Source organism: Mandrillus leucophaeus, unplaced genomic scaffold (assembly GCF_000951045.1).
Source record: "Mandrillus leucophaeus isolate KB7577 unplaced genomic scaffold, Mleu.le_1.0 Scaffold182, whole genome shotgun sequence".
Lineage (NCBI taxonomy): Eukaryota > Metazoa > Chordata > Mammalia > Primates > Cercopithecidae > Mandrillus > Mandrillus leucophaeus.
The window spans coordinates 97,441-111,842 of NW_012101832.1; the positions used below are offsets into that span (position 1 = coordinate 97,441).

Below are 14,402 nucleotides of genomic sequence, written 5' to 3' on the forward strand. Positions count from 1 at the left end.
AAAAAAAAAAAAAAAGAGAAAGAAAAGAAAAAAGAAAATTATCAGATACAGGCTGGACGTGATGGCTCACACCTGTAATCCTAGCACTTTCAGAGGCCAAGGCAGTTGAATTGCTTGAGCCCTGGAGTTGGAGACCAGCCTGGGCAATATAGCGAGACCCTGTCTCAAAAAAAAAAAAAATAGAAAATTACCAGACACAAATTACTTGTTTACAGGAGATTATATTGACAGAGTATATCATTTAATTGAAATAGTTATGTTGCTCCTAGCCCTTAAGGTTTCTTACCGTGAATGCTTCACCATTCTTCCAAGGGACCATGAGAGGAGGCAGATCACACAAGTTTATGGTTCCTATGATGAGTGTTTAAGAAAATATTGAAATGCAAATGTTTATAAATATTTTACAGATTTTTTTTTCAAAGACTGGGTCACCCAGATTGGAGTGCAATGGCATGGACCTGGCTCACTGCAGCTTCAATCTCCCTGGCCCAAGTGAGCCTCCTACTTCAGCCTCCCAGGTAGCTGGGACTACAGGCACGCACCACCATGCCCAGCTAATTTTTTGTATTTTTTTGTAGAGGTGAGTTTTTCACCATGTTGCTTAGGCTGGTCTTGAACTCCTGGGCATAAGTGATCCACCTGCCTTGGTCTCCCAAAGCGCTGGGATTACAGGCCTGAGCCACCGTGTCCGGCCTTTACAGGCCATCTTCCTCTCACTGCCTAGGTGGATGGGCAGCTCTTCAGTCTCCATGGCGGCCTGTCGCCATCTGGAGATACACTGCATCACATCAGAACACTGAATTACCTACAGAAAATTCCCCCGTGAGAGTCCAGTGGGTGACTTGCTATACTCAGATCCAGGTGACCATGGTGACTGGGGTATATTTCTTTGAGGAACTGGATACACCTTTTTGCAAGATACTTCTGAGACATTTAATCGTGCCAATGGCCTCAGGTTGGTGTCTAGAGCTCACCAACTGGTGACGGTGGGACATAACTGGTGTCATGACTGGAATGTAGTAGCTATCTTCAGTACTCCAAACTATTGCTATCATTGTGGTAACCACACTGCAATCATGGAACTTGATAATACTCTAAAATATTCATTTTTGCAGTTCGACCCAGCACCTCACGGAGGCAAGCCACATGTTACTCATTGTACCCCAGATTACTTCCTGTAATGAAATTTTAAGCTGAGCGTGGTGGCTCACATCTGTAATCTCAGCACTTTGGGCGGCCAAGGTGGGAGAATCACCTGAGGTTAGCAGTTCAAGACCAGCCTGGGCAACAAGGGGCCCCATCTCTACTAAAAATATAAAAATTAGCTAGGCATGGTGACATGCGTCTGTAATCGTAGCTACTGGGGAGGCTGAGGCAGGATAATCGCTTGAACCCAGGAGGTGGAGGTTGCAGTGAGCTGAGATCCTGCCATTGTACTCCAGCCTGGGAGACAAGACCGAAAATCCATCTCAAAAAGAAAAAAGAAAAGGAAAAGGAAAAGGAATTTTAAATTTGAACAGGATTGCCGTGAGTTGTATATTGACTTAATGGAAATGGGAACAGCAACAGTAACTCCAAAGTGTAAGAAAATAGTTAACATTCAAATAATTTGTTTTCACATGGACCAAAAGCTGTGCCATATAAAAATACAAAGCTTTTTATCACCAAGCCGTGATCACTTTAGAATGAACCAGTTCATTTTGTGCTGGAGCAACATGGTGTTTGCAGTTACTTTTGCTTTCTTTGAGAGACGCACATAATAAGATGTAAATTCACTTTGTGAATACAATGTAACTTCCATCTAGCTATAGCTTTACTCAGCGTGACAGTACATAGGGGTAGCAGAAAACAATCACTGGATCTTAATGAAATTTAAAAAAATAAATGCCAAGCCCTCCCCTCTACTTAAGAGTTTTGAAACCGTTCTGTTTGTTTTTCAGGAATACCGTTTAATTTAATTATGACTTGCCTGTGCTCAGTTTGTCCCCTTCTCAAATCTCAGCCCCATGTCATTCTTCGTTATTGTCAGAACCTGGTGAGTAGTTTTGAACAGAGCTGTTTTTGCCCCTTCCTGTAAAATGATGTTTTATTGCACAAGAGCACTGCAGAGTTTTTCATAATAAACTTGCGAACTCAGAAAAAAATACTCATGAAGCTCTTATTTGCAGTGTTTGTTATTAAAGCAGTCACCCTAAAGACTGTAACCAGCAGGGACAGATCCAGGTTTTGTGAAAGCCTGAGGTTTATATAATTTTGTGTGTGTGTGTGTGTGTGTGTGGTAAGGAGGGCTCCTTATGAAAAAGATTGCAAAATTATAAGTACAAAATTAGGTACTAGAGGAGATTGCATTACTGGACCCAATACTTCACCCCTCGTTTTGTCTACATTTTTGCCACATGACTTTGCAGTTTGGGCCACTAAAGAGTATATTTCTTGACTCTGGCCTTGGCTATGTAACTTGCTTTGGCCAATGGAATTGAGTGGAAGTAACAGCATGTTACTTCTGAGTCTGGGTCTTGCTTCCTTGTACCTTGTCATCAACATGAGGGCATTCACTGGTTAGCACAGTGGTCCCAGGAGGAAGATGAGGGGCACAGGGAGCAAAGCCATCCAGCTGACCCAGCCTAGATAGCCTAGCTCCCAACTGCTGTGGCCTAAAGCGGTAGCATTGCATTCCAGCTGATCTGCAGATCTGTGCCAATAAATGCTTGTGAGCCGCAGAGTTTGGGGGCCGTATGTTACACGGCAGTGCTGTACCAGTAACTAACAAATGCAGGTATAAACAGGAAGGTTTCTTTGTAATGGGAAAATAAATCACAGCAGATAAGATTTCAGCAGCTGACAAATAGTTCAAAAGTGACAGAATCCAGAAAAGTACATACATTTTTATTAATTGCCTGTCTGACATACCTCTGTAATATCCTATATGTTGGCTACATTTTCTTTGGTTGCTTCTCCAATATAACAACTTTTAACTTTTAATTTTTGTTGTTGTTGTTGTTGTTGTAATTTTGTGTTTCTACAGAGAGGAGGGAGAGAGGATTCTCTCTTTCTTCTGGCATGGTTTGTTGAAAAATACTTTTTAACTGGTAATTTAGTAAAGTTTCTTCTAGCATCATAACAGGCTTTGGGTCATGTTGTTTCAATTTTTAAGATTGTTGCCAAAGTTGTGAAAACCTCTGTCAAGTTTCTTTCAGGACGTTTTCAATTTTCTTGTGTAACAACTAATTGTAAATCTTTTCATTGATTCTCATTATCCTGTTTGTCATCAATGTCCTTTTGAAGTGGTATATTATAAATTTTATGCTTTCTTAGTTCAGTAATGTGCGTCAGCTCAGCAAAAAATTAACTATTTTTTCCATTGTGTCCATGATCTGCTCCTTATTATTATTTTTATTTATTATTATTATTATTATTTTGAGACAGAGTTTTGCTCTTGTTGCCCTGGCTGGAGCGCAATGGTGCTATCTTGGCTCACCACAACCTCCGTTCCCACGTTCAAGCAATTCTCCTGCCTCAGCTTCCTGAGTAGCTGGGATTACAGGCATGCACCACCACGCTCAGCTAATTTTGTATTTTTAGTAGAGATGGGGTTTCCCCATATTAGTCAGGTTGGTCTCCAACTCGTGATCTCAGGTGATCTACCAGCCTCGGCCTCCCAAAGTGCTGGGATTACAGGTATGAGCCACCGCGCCTGGTCTATTTTTATTATTTTTAGACAGGGTCTCACTTTGCCACCCAGGCTGGAGTGCAGTGGCACCATCATAGCTCACTGTAACCTCTAACTCCTGGGTTCAAGTGATCCTTCTGCCTCAGCCCCCAGAGTAGCTAGCTGGGACTGCAGGTGCATGCCACCATGCCTGGCTAATTCTTATTTTTTATTGTTTTTGAGAGGGAGTCTTTATGCCATATCTTATGGGCTAGAAAGAAATGTATTTAAAAATAAAATAAAAGAGTTGAGGGTCCTTGCTACGTTGCACAGGCTGGTCTCGAACTCCTGGGCTCAAGTGATCCTCTCACCTTGGCCTCCCAAAGTGCTAAGCTTACAGGCATGAGCCACTGTACCCAGCTATTCCTTTTTAGTAATTGGATTACCAAAGACTCCAGAAGGCTATTCATACCTGCTTTGCAAATTTATCTTTTCCTCCTACTGAGTTACTGCTTTTGGAATGATCTGAAATTCTTTTGTTACCATTTTCTTCCATCGATTTTCTATTGATTCCTACTGGCTTCATTGTTCATTTTTATGGCCTTTATTTTATGCTCTATTAAGCTTTAAATATTTTATGTCAGCTATTTAATATATAAATTTAAGGATAACAAAAGGAAATGTGTAATTTCTTAACTGTTTTATTGGAAATCAGATGTCTGTCCTTCAGAGAGGCCTTGACCACTCAAATTGTGGAGCTCTTCCCAGCATTTTTCAACCCTTGGTTTGACTTTCTTTTCCTTTACAGCAGTTGATCTGAGGTCAAATTATGTACTCACGTGTCTGTTGTCTGTCTCCTCCAGTTATAAGCTAAGGAATTAGCTCCTTGAGCCCTAGAACATTGACAGATAAATAGATATTTGTAAAGTCAATGAATGAATGAGTTCCCTAAGTGACAACCAGTGTCCACACTGTGATTTCTGTCCAGCTGCTTGACCCACTTCTAGGACTGGTAAGAGTCAGTGACTGCTGAGAATCCACTGTGCCCCGAACCCTACTAAAACTCCCCACCCCCATCTCCTTTGTACTAAACTGGGTCTCCATTTGTAACATCTTTTCCATTAAAAAAAAAAAAAAGTGTGGCCTGGAGTGGTGATCCCAGCACTTTGGGAGGCCAAGGTGGGAGGATCACAGGAGCCCAGGAGTTTGAGATCAGACTGGGCAACATAGTGAGACCCTGTTTCTAAATAAATAAATAAATAAAAATTTAAAAGGGACAGACTCAGCCTTTTTTGATATATTATGCAAGTTATTTCTCTCTCAACCCAACATCTCTGTTCAACCTATAGTTACTTTGCCTACTTTTATATTCTTAATATAGCATGATTTGGCTTCCTGTATTATTCTCACTCCCCTTAAATGAGTAACCCCATTTGCAGCCTCCAACTCAGCATATCCTAAACTGAATGCATCACACCTCCCTGCATGTGCGTGGGTTCATCGTCAGTTGCTCAGCCGCTCAGGCCGAGTCCAGATGCATTCTCAGCAGTTCTCTCTTCCAATCGCCGCCCATTGTCCATCAGCCACTTATTTCTATCATTTCTTTGATCTCCTCACCATTTCTCTCATGCTTGCATTTCTCTCCTTCCCCACAGCCAGCACCCCAGTCCAAACCCCTGTCTTCTCTCACCTGGATCAATCTCCTACTGGTATCCTCTATCAATCTCTGAAATGGTTTGTTAAGATGCAGATACGATGTGGTCACTGCTCTGGTTGAAACCTTCAACGGCTTCCCAGTGCTCCTGGGATAAAATCCTCAGTCCTCACATGCCCCGCCAGGGCCTGCACGGTCTGCCCTTCTCTGCAAATTCATCTTCTACCTCTGCCATCTGGTTCCCTGCACTTTTGCCGCTCTGGCCTTCTCTGAGTTCTTCCAAAATGCCAAATTATTTCCTGACTTAGTATCTTTGCACACACTGTTCCCGCTGCATGGAATGCCCTTCCATCTCCTCTTGGCCTGGCAACTGATGCTTATCCTCAGTCTTACTTTAAATGGTGCATCCTCCAGGAAGCCTTTCTTGAACCCTGGGACAAGACTGGGCCATCTGTTTTGTACTCCCATTGTGCACTGTACTTTTGCTTCTCAACATGTATCAAAAACATAAATAGGAAAACATAAATAGGGCCAGGCACAGTGACTGATGCCTGCAATCCCAGCACCTGAGGAGGCCTCGGCAGGAGGATTACTTGAAGCCAGGAGTTCGAGACCAGCCTGAACAACACAGTAATAGTCACTACACAAATTTTTAAAAACTTAGCCAGGCATGGTGGCTTAAACCTGTAGTCACGGCTGCTTGGGAGGCTGAGGCAGGAGAATCGCTTGAGCCCAGAAGATTGAGGCTGCAGTGAGCTATGATTGCACCACTGCACTCCAGCCTGGGCTACGGAGCCAGACCTCATCTCTAAAAAATAAATAAATACATACATAAATAGTTACTTGTATAATTGGTTATTCAATGTCTGTCTTTCCTGTTAAACTAAACTCTGTGAGGCAAAGCTGTCTATTACAATAACAATCGCTGACACATCTATAGCTCTTCCTATGTGTTTGGGTCTGTTCTAAGCACTTTTTATGTATCATCTTATTGAATCCTCACAGTAACCCTTTAAGACAAATACTTTATCTTTCCCTGTTTTATGAGTGAAAAGACTGAAGCATGAAGAGGTCAAGTAACTTGTTCAGGGATGCACAGCTAGTAAGTGGCAGAACCAGGATTTAGAAGCAAGCTGTCTGTCCCAGAATCCTAGCTTCTTCCTACTTTCCTTATTGCCTTCCAGGTTTGTTGGGTTCCCCATTAGGCCCCCAGCATCCAGCACAGGACACATGATAGGTGTTCAGTAAATATGGTGGAATGTATGTCTAAGCACGCATTTACTGAGCACTTAGTAAGTGCAAAGCACTGTGGAGAAACCAAAAATATGGACCTTACCCTTAGTGACCTTTTACTCTAACTAAAATCATGAGGAAAACAGATTTGATTTTTGATTTTTGATTTTTTACCTGACTGAGGAATACAGAAAAGGTTCTCAGAGGAAATGTTTTTTGGTGGTCCCCTGGGGACAGATAGGGCTCAAATGGATCTTGGGAGGGAGCAGGAGAGCAAGGGAGGCCAGACGCTGGGGAGGCGAGAGAGTGAGGGCTGGCAGCCCTGCAGGAATGCTCACAGTGCCGGGTTGGGAGAGCAAGGGTGGGGCAAAGGACACAGACTGAGGGAGCCCAGGGGAGAGAGTCAGCTCTACCAACTGGAGGAGGGGTCGGCCAATCTGGGCCTCCTGTGATGAGTAAACAGGCTCTGGGGAGGAAGGGCTTTGTGGAAAGAAAGACCGGCCTGTGCAGAGCATGCAGGCAGGAAATTGCAAAGGGTGTTCAGGAAACAAAAGCATGTCCTGTGGGATATTAATGGGATTCTACAGTCAAACTCACTTGGGAAATTCTGCACTGAACAAGAGTACACAAATTTCTTTCCTGCAATGTTTCTCAGAACCCTTAATATGTTAATGTGCATTGGGTCTACAAGGCAGGGGTGTATGAGTGACATTTCCAAGAATGGCTTATTAACTTGACAGCACATTAGTTAGAAAAGGGTGGCACAAAACCTGGCGGGTCAGACAGCTTGGGGCAGGTGAGGAGGGTCCAGGATGCCAAGCCAGGGAATATTCACATTAGCTTAGAGAGCACTGGAAGAATAAAAGATTTTTTAAGCAGGGTGGTGACGTACGCCCGACTGAGAGCTAGCAATCTGCCTCCAAAGTCGGTGTGGGGATAGATGTAAGAAAGGAAAGAGACTAACATGTTGATATAGTTTGGATCTATGTCCCCACCCAAATCTCACATTCAATTGTAATCCCCAGTTTTGGAAGTGGAGCCTGGTGGGAGGTGATTAGATCATGGAGGTGGGTTTCTCATGAATGGTTTAGCATCATTCCCTTGGTACTGTCCTCTCAATAGTGAGTGAGTTCTCCTGAGCTCTGGTCATTTTAAAGTGTGATACCTCCCCCCAACCTCTTCCTCCTGCTTCGGTCATGTGACATGCTTGCGCCCCCTTCGCCTTCTGACGTAATTGTAAGTTTCCTGAGGCCTCCCCAGAAGCCAAGGAGATGCCAGCATCATGCTTCCTGTACAACCTACAGAACTGTGAGTCAATTAAACCTCTTTCTTTATAAATTACCCAGTCTCAGGTACTTCTTTATAGCAATGCAAGAATGGACTAATACATGTATATTGTTGACTTATGCTGTCCAGCTACTGTGCTAGCACTTCATGTATATATGTGCATTTAATCTTCACAACTCTGCAAGGGTCAATGCTATTGTCCCTACTTTAAAAGCTGGGAAAACTGGCCAGGCGTGATGGCTCATGCCTGTAATCCCAACACTTTGGGAGGCCGAGGTGGGCAGATCACATGAGCTCAGGAGTTCGAGACCAGCCTGGCCAACATGGTGAAACCCCATCTCTACTAAAATTACAAAAATTAGCCTGGTGTGGTGGTGGGGACCTATAATCCCAGCTACTCAGGAGGCTGAGGCCGGAGAAGTGAACCCAGAAGGTGGAAGATGCAGTGAGCTGAGATTGCGCCACTACACTCCAGCCTCAGTGACAGACTAAGACTCCGTCTCAAAAAAAAAAAAGAAAAAAAAATTGAGAAAACTGAGGCTCTGAGAGGCTGCGGGGCCACCTGCCCACCACTTATTGAAATGTGTGTGTTAATTCACTGTGCCTCAGCATCTATCTACTTGGGGAAATGAGCCAGTTCCTGAATCTAGGTCAGCCAGGGAGCAAAAGTGTGGGCCTGGCTAGGGAAGGAGCTCTGGGTGTGGGAAGAAGAGCTGGATTCTGAGACCCTGAGCACTGTGGCCCTCTCCAGGACCTAAACCCAGGAACCAGCTGGGGCCTGAGGGAGCTGAGCATGCAGAGCTCCCCAGAGAGGCTGGAGAATTCACCCATGAGTGACACGGGCATCCTCACCCCAACTCCCCAAGAGAACAGAATCGGAGCCCCCATGGGCTGGCAGAAGGGACCTTGGCCTTGAAGAACCCTTTCTTTGGTCCTCTTGCCTGCAATGCACTGCCTGAGAACTGACAGACGGTCATGGTTCCAGCCAGCTCTGCCACCAACCTGCTGGGTGACCTGGCCTGTCACTCCCCCTCCCTAAGCCTTGATTACCTCATGTGTCAACGACATGATCCGTTTTGTTCCTCCCGGCTCTGAATGCCCTCTTCGGAACTCCTGTTCACATAGTTGCCATGTTGTGGAATCCTGGCTCTGGTCCTTCTTTCAGAAATTTTGGGAACTGCCTGTCATGTATCTGACAGATCAGCCTCGCCTCATCTTATCTCTCATAACAACTCCACGGTACATCCATTCAATGAGTATTTACCAACTCCCCACCCTTTGCCAAGTGCTGTTCTGAGAGCTGGTGTTCTGTGCTCACGGAGGTCCATCTTATGAAGCAGATATTGCTATAAATTCCATTTTTCTGATATGTTTGTTTATTTTAGAGATGAGGGGCCTTGCTATCTTGTCCAGGCTCATCTCAAACTCCTGGCCTCAAGCCATCCTGCTCTCCAGCCTCCCAAATAGCTGAAATTACAGGCATGAGCCATCGTGCCCAGCTACCCAGTTTTCCAATATGGAGTGTTGCCCAAAGTCTTCCCCTGAGTAAGACTTGAAATCAGGTCCATCTACACCAACATCCCAGCTCCTGACCACTCCGTGTCACTGCCACCCATGTAAGCCCAGGCTCGGGGCTGGAGCCCATGCCTGCCAGAGCAGGGATGGTGAGAGAGAAGGGGGCATGGTATGACCTCGCTGTGCCCGGGGTCATTCTTGGTTCTGCCACCTCCTAGCTGGGTCACATGGGGCAAATCACCTCACCTCCCTAAGTCTCAGTTTTCTCATCTGTGAAATAGCCCTACAGTACTTACCCCAAAGATTTGTTGGGAGAATCAAATGACGTCATGGATATCAAGCTCTTAGTACAGTCAATATTAGTTTTTCCATTTTAAAAATTTATTTTTCCCCAAAATAACCTGCCCCTTCTCATACTCATTTCCAAAGACTTGCAATGAGTGATCCAGAAACAAATGAATAAATAAAGGGATTTCCTAAATTTCCTAAACTCTGGTATTGGAGATGTGCTGCCTCATGTATCTTTATATGGCCTGCATGACAATGATGACTCACACTTCTTGAGCATATCATATGCTCTAGAAACTTTCCTGGGTGTTTTACACACACAGCTGTTACAGACCAGAGCTAGGTGGTTTGTTGTTGTTGTTGTTGTTGTTGTTTTGAGACAGGATCTTGCTCTGTCACCCACGCTTGAGTGCAGTGGTGCCATCTTGGCTCACTGCAGCCTCAACTTCCTGGGCTCAACTGATCCTGCCATTTCAGCCTCCTGAGTAGCTGGGACCACAGGCACACACCACCATGCCTGGCTAATTTTTAAAGTTTTTGTAGATGTGGGGTCTCACTGTGTTGCCCAAGCTGGTCTCAAACTTGTAGGCTCAAGCAATCCTGCCAACTCAGCCTCCCAAGGTGCTGGGATTATAGCAGTGAGCCACTGAGCCCAACCAGAGCCAGGATTTGAACCCACAAAGTCTGACTCCATGGCCTGTGCTCTTAACCACTCTGCTACTTTGGTCAGGAGATCCAATATAAACTTCTGTGTATTAAACTGTGAGATCTCAGAGTCACAAACCATGCCTTATGTGGGATCCAGCATAGGCCTGGCCCTGAGTGAGTTTCAGAAGATTCTTTCATTCATTCACTCACATTCACTCAACCAGTATTTCTGGAGGACCTTTGCAGGTCAGACTGTTCTAGGAGCTGCGGATACAGCAAGGAAGAAGGTAGCAAAGACCCCCTGTTCCCATGGCAACTATTTCCAGTAGAGATCCAGGGTTGCATGGCATTGAGTGACTGGGTGGCTGCTCTTATTGGGTGGTCAGGATGGCCCCTCCAAGGAAGGGATGTTTAGCTAGGACCTCAGTGATAACAGGGAACCAGCCATCTGAAAATCAGGGGGAAGAGCATCGAGACAGAGGGAACCGCAAGTGCAAAGGCCCTGGGGTGAGAAAAAACTGGGCATATTTGAGAAACGGAAAGAAGCCCATTATGGAGTGTCAGTTGGGGAAGGGAGACAGCAAGGCAGGGGCCACATTATGGGGACTCCATGAGCCACAGGAAGGAGTTTTATTATGTTGTTCAAAGTGCAATAGGAAGCCGTTGGAAAGTTTTAAACAGGAAAATGACAGAATCTGATTTTTTAAAAATTAATAGACTTTATTTTTGGAGTAGTTTTAGATTTATAGAAAAATTGGGCAGAAAGTACAGAGTTCCCTCTCACCCTCTACTGTGCACACATGCACACATACCACAATTTCCCTTAGTATCAGCATCCTCCATTAGAGTGGCACATTTGTTACAGTTGATGACCCAATACATTATTATTAACTAAAGTCCACAGTTTACATTAGAATCTGCTCTGTATTGAACATGGGTTTTGAATAATGTATGACCTGTATCTCCTATTATAGTAGCATACAGATTAGCTGCACTGTCCTAAAAACCCCCTGTTGCTCCACTGATTCCTCCCTCCTCCCAATGCCTTGGCAACCACTTTTTTTTTCTTTTGAGACCGAGTCTTACTCTGTTGCCCAGGCTGAAGTGCAGTGGTGTGATCTTGGCTCACTGCAACCTCCATCTCCCAGGTCCAAGTGATTGTCATGCCTCAGCCTCCCAAGTAGCTAGGATTACAGACGCGTGCCACCACGCCTGGCTAATTTTTGTATTTTTGGTAGAGATGAGGTTTCGCCACATTGGCCAGGCTGGTCTCGAACTCCTGGCCTCAGGTGGTCTGCCTGCCTCGGCCTCCAAAAGTGCTGGGATTACAGGTGTGAGCCACCACACCTGGCCACAACCACTGATTGTTATACTGTCTCCATAGTTTTTACATTTCCAAAATATCATATTTGGAATCACACAGTATGTAGCCTTTTCAGACTGGCTTCTTCAACTTGATCTGATTTTTTTTTTCTTTTGAGACAGCATCTTACTCTGTTGCTCAGGCTGGAGCACAGTGATGCAATCATGGCTCACTGAAGCCTCAACCACCCAGGCTCAAGCAGTCCTCCCACCTCAGCCTCCTGAGTAGCTGGGACTACAGGCACATGCCACCATACCTGGCTAATTTTTAAATATTTTGTAGAGATGGTGTCTCCCTAAGTTGCCTAGGCTAGTGTTGAACTCCTGGGCTCAAGCAATCCTGCTTCTACCACACCCAGCTTGATCTGATGTTTTAAAAGATCAAATTGGCTGTATTGTAGGAACAGATTGGAAGGGGACAAAAATAACAACAGGAAGACCAGTTAGGAGACGAAGCAGTCATCCAGAGGCTCAATGAAGTGGTGGGCCAAGCTGATGGGGAGAAGTGTGTGGACCTGGGGTGCACAGTGGAGACCCAGCTCTTGGGAGCTGCTCATTGAGTGAATGCAGGGGAAGGTCAAGGATAGGAATGATTGATGATGACATCACCAGGGTTAAACCAGGTCTGCACAGAGTGGGGTTTTCAAGTTTTCATAGATATTGCTGTGGTTTTTAATCCACTTAAATACCCTTGATATTCTCTTAGAAATTGAAGAATCAGGTCCAGAGGGATCTCCTGGACGGCCTAGGATCACAGAGCAAAGCAGAAACCACAGCTGTCTCGGAGGACGGAACTCCAGCTCTTCACCAAGACGCAGTCGTTGGATGGTGGCTTCAGGGCCCACTAGGGCCTTTGTTACCAGTTTTCTCTTCCCCGTGGTCCTTTTGTTGCATAATCAATAAACCACTCACAGAAATAACAGGCTTCCAGATTTATACGCTGCTGATTCCCTGCCTGGAAAACCTTCCCCTCTGCCTTCCTTAAAACCTCATGGCTTCTTATTGCACATAGCACCTGGGGGAAAATCCACTTAGAATTTCATCTCAGTGAAACTGCTTGTTAACTTACCCAACCTCTGAGTTAGTTCAACTTATTTTGGTCTCAAGTAACCACCTTAAGGCAAAACAACAACAACAAAACAAACAAACAAACAAAAAACAAACAAAAAAACCTGGGAGGGATTGGTGGGGATGGACATCTTGGGAGCCACTGAGGCACCGCACAGACTGAAGGAAGAGGAGTTGAATCAATGATCATCTGAAGAACAGGTCTAGCATGTCTCCAGGGATCACTGCAGTAGAAGCCTGCCGCCCTCAGGGTACCAGGCTACCGTGACTCCAGATGCTGCTTCGCTCCACTCTATTCAAGCTCCCAGAAGGCCTTGGATGATTCCGGCTTGTTCAGGAGTGCCCCTCCCCCGCTACTGAGATCAGTTATGTCTTGGTGGGAGCATAGCACCACACGGTACAAATGGAGTGGGATGGGACATTTCCAGGCAAAATCTTCATGAGAAATGAAGCTGTTAATGGCCCCCCAGCCAGTGTTAGTCATTCTGTCCCTGGTAACCCTATAGCTCAATCATAGCACTTCACAGATTGTCTTATAATGATTCGCCCAGGCTGGAGTGCAGTGGTGCAATCATAGTTCACTGCACCCTCTATCTCCCCGGCTCAGGCGATTCTCATGCCTCAGCCCCTGGAGTAGCTGGGATTACAGCACACACCACCATCCCCAGCTAAATAAAAAAAAATTTTTCATGTTGCCCAGGCTTGAACTCCTAGGCTCAAGCGATCTTCCTGCCTCAACCTCCCAAAGCTCTGAGATTACAGGGGTGAGCCACTGCGCCCAGCCAATTTCTTGACAGTGTATGTCACTTTCACTGGGCACTGGGTTCTTACAGGATTGTGGCCTTGACTTACTTAATCTGTTATGCTGCAGCGGTTTCCCTGTTGCTATTCTCCCTTCTTCTATATTAATAGGGACCTATTTTTGGCCGGGCATGGTGGATCACGTCTGTAATCCCAGCACTTTGGGAGGCCGAGGCGGGTGGATCACCTGAGCTCAGGAGTTTGAGACCAGCCTCGCCAACATGGCGAAATCCCGTCTCTACTAAAAATACAAAAATTAGCCGGGCGTGGTGGTGTGCACCTGTAGTACCAGTTACTAGGAGGGCTGAGGCAGGAGGATCGCTTGAACCCAGGAGGCGGAGGTTGCAGTGAGCCAAGATCGTGCTACTGCACTCCAGCCTGGTGACAGAGTGAGACTCCGTCTCAAACAAACAAAAATAAATAGGGACCTATTTTTAGCCAGGCTAATGGCATCCCAAAGTCCTGACATGTCTTAGTCTAGCTTGCAGCTAGGGGTGTCCAAGCGACAAGGTTCTGGCCAAGGCATAAGGAGGGAGGTGGTGTAAGCAATTTCGGTGAGACCTTTCCTGGAAGGGGCATGCCCTCCGCTTCCCGTCCTCACCCTGCTGACTGGAACATAGACATGGTGGTGTGCCCCATAGGACCATGTGGAAAAAGGTAACTCCCTAGAAATGCCACAGCCACCCCAGAGAGGGAGCCGCGGTCCCTGACACCCTGAAGCTGCCACATCGACTTTGAACTGCTTCCCCGCTGAATGTTCTGAGAGGCACTAAAACTTCTTTTCTCTTTAAGCCTTCCCACAGCCTAATACAATCCACACGAATAGCCATACATGCCTAACATGCTGACCAACACTTAGTAAGTGCTTAATAAATTATGATTGAGTTATTAAATCAA

General features: G+C 45.5%; 1 pseudogene; it reads left to right on the forward strand.

The window, feature by feature from the left end:
* Positions 1–1,181, forward strand: part of LOC105537934 — an 8,888-nt pseudogene extending 7,707 nt beyond the window's left edge.
* The last annotated feature ends 13,221 nt before the right edge of the window (positions 1,182–14,402 follow it).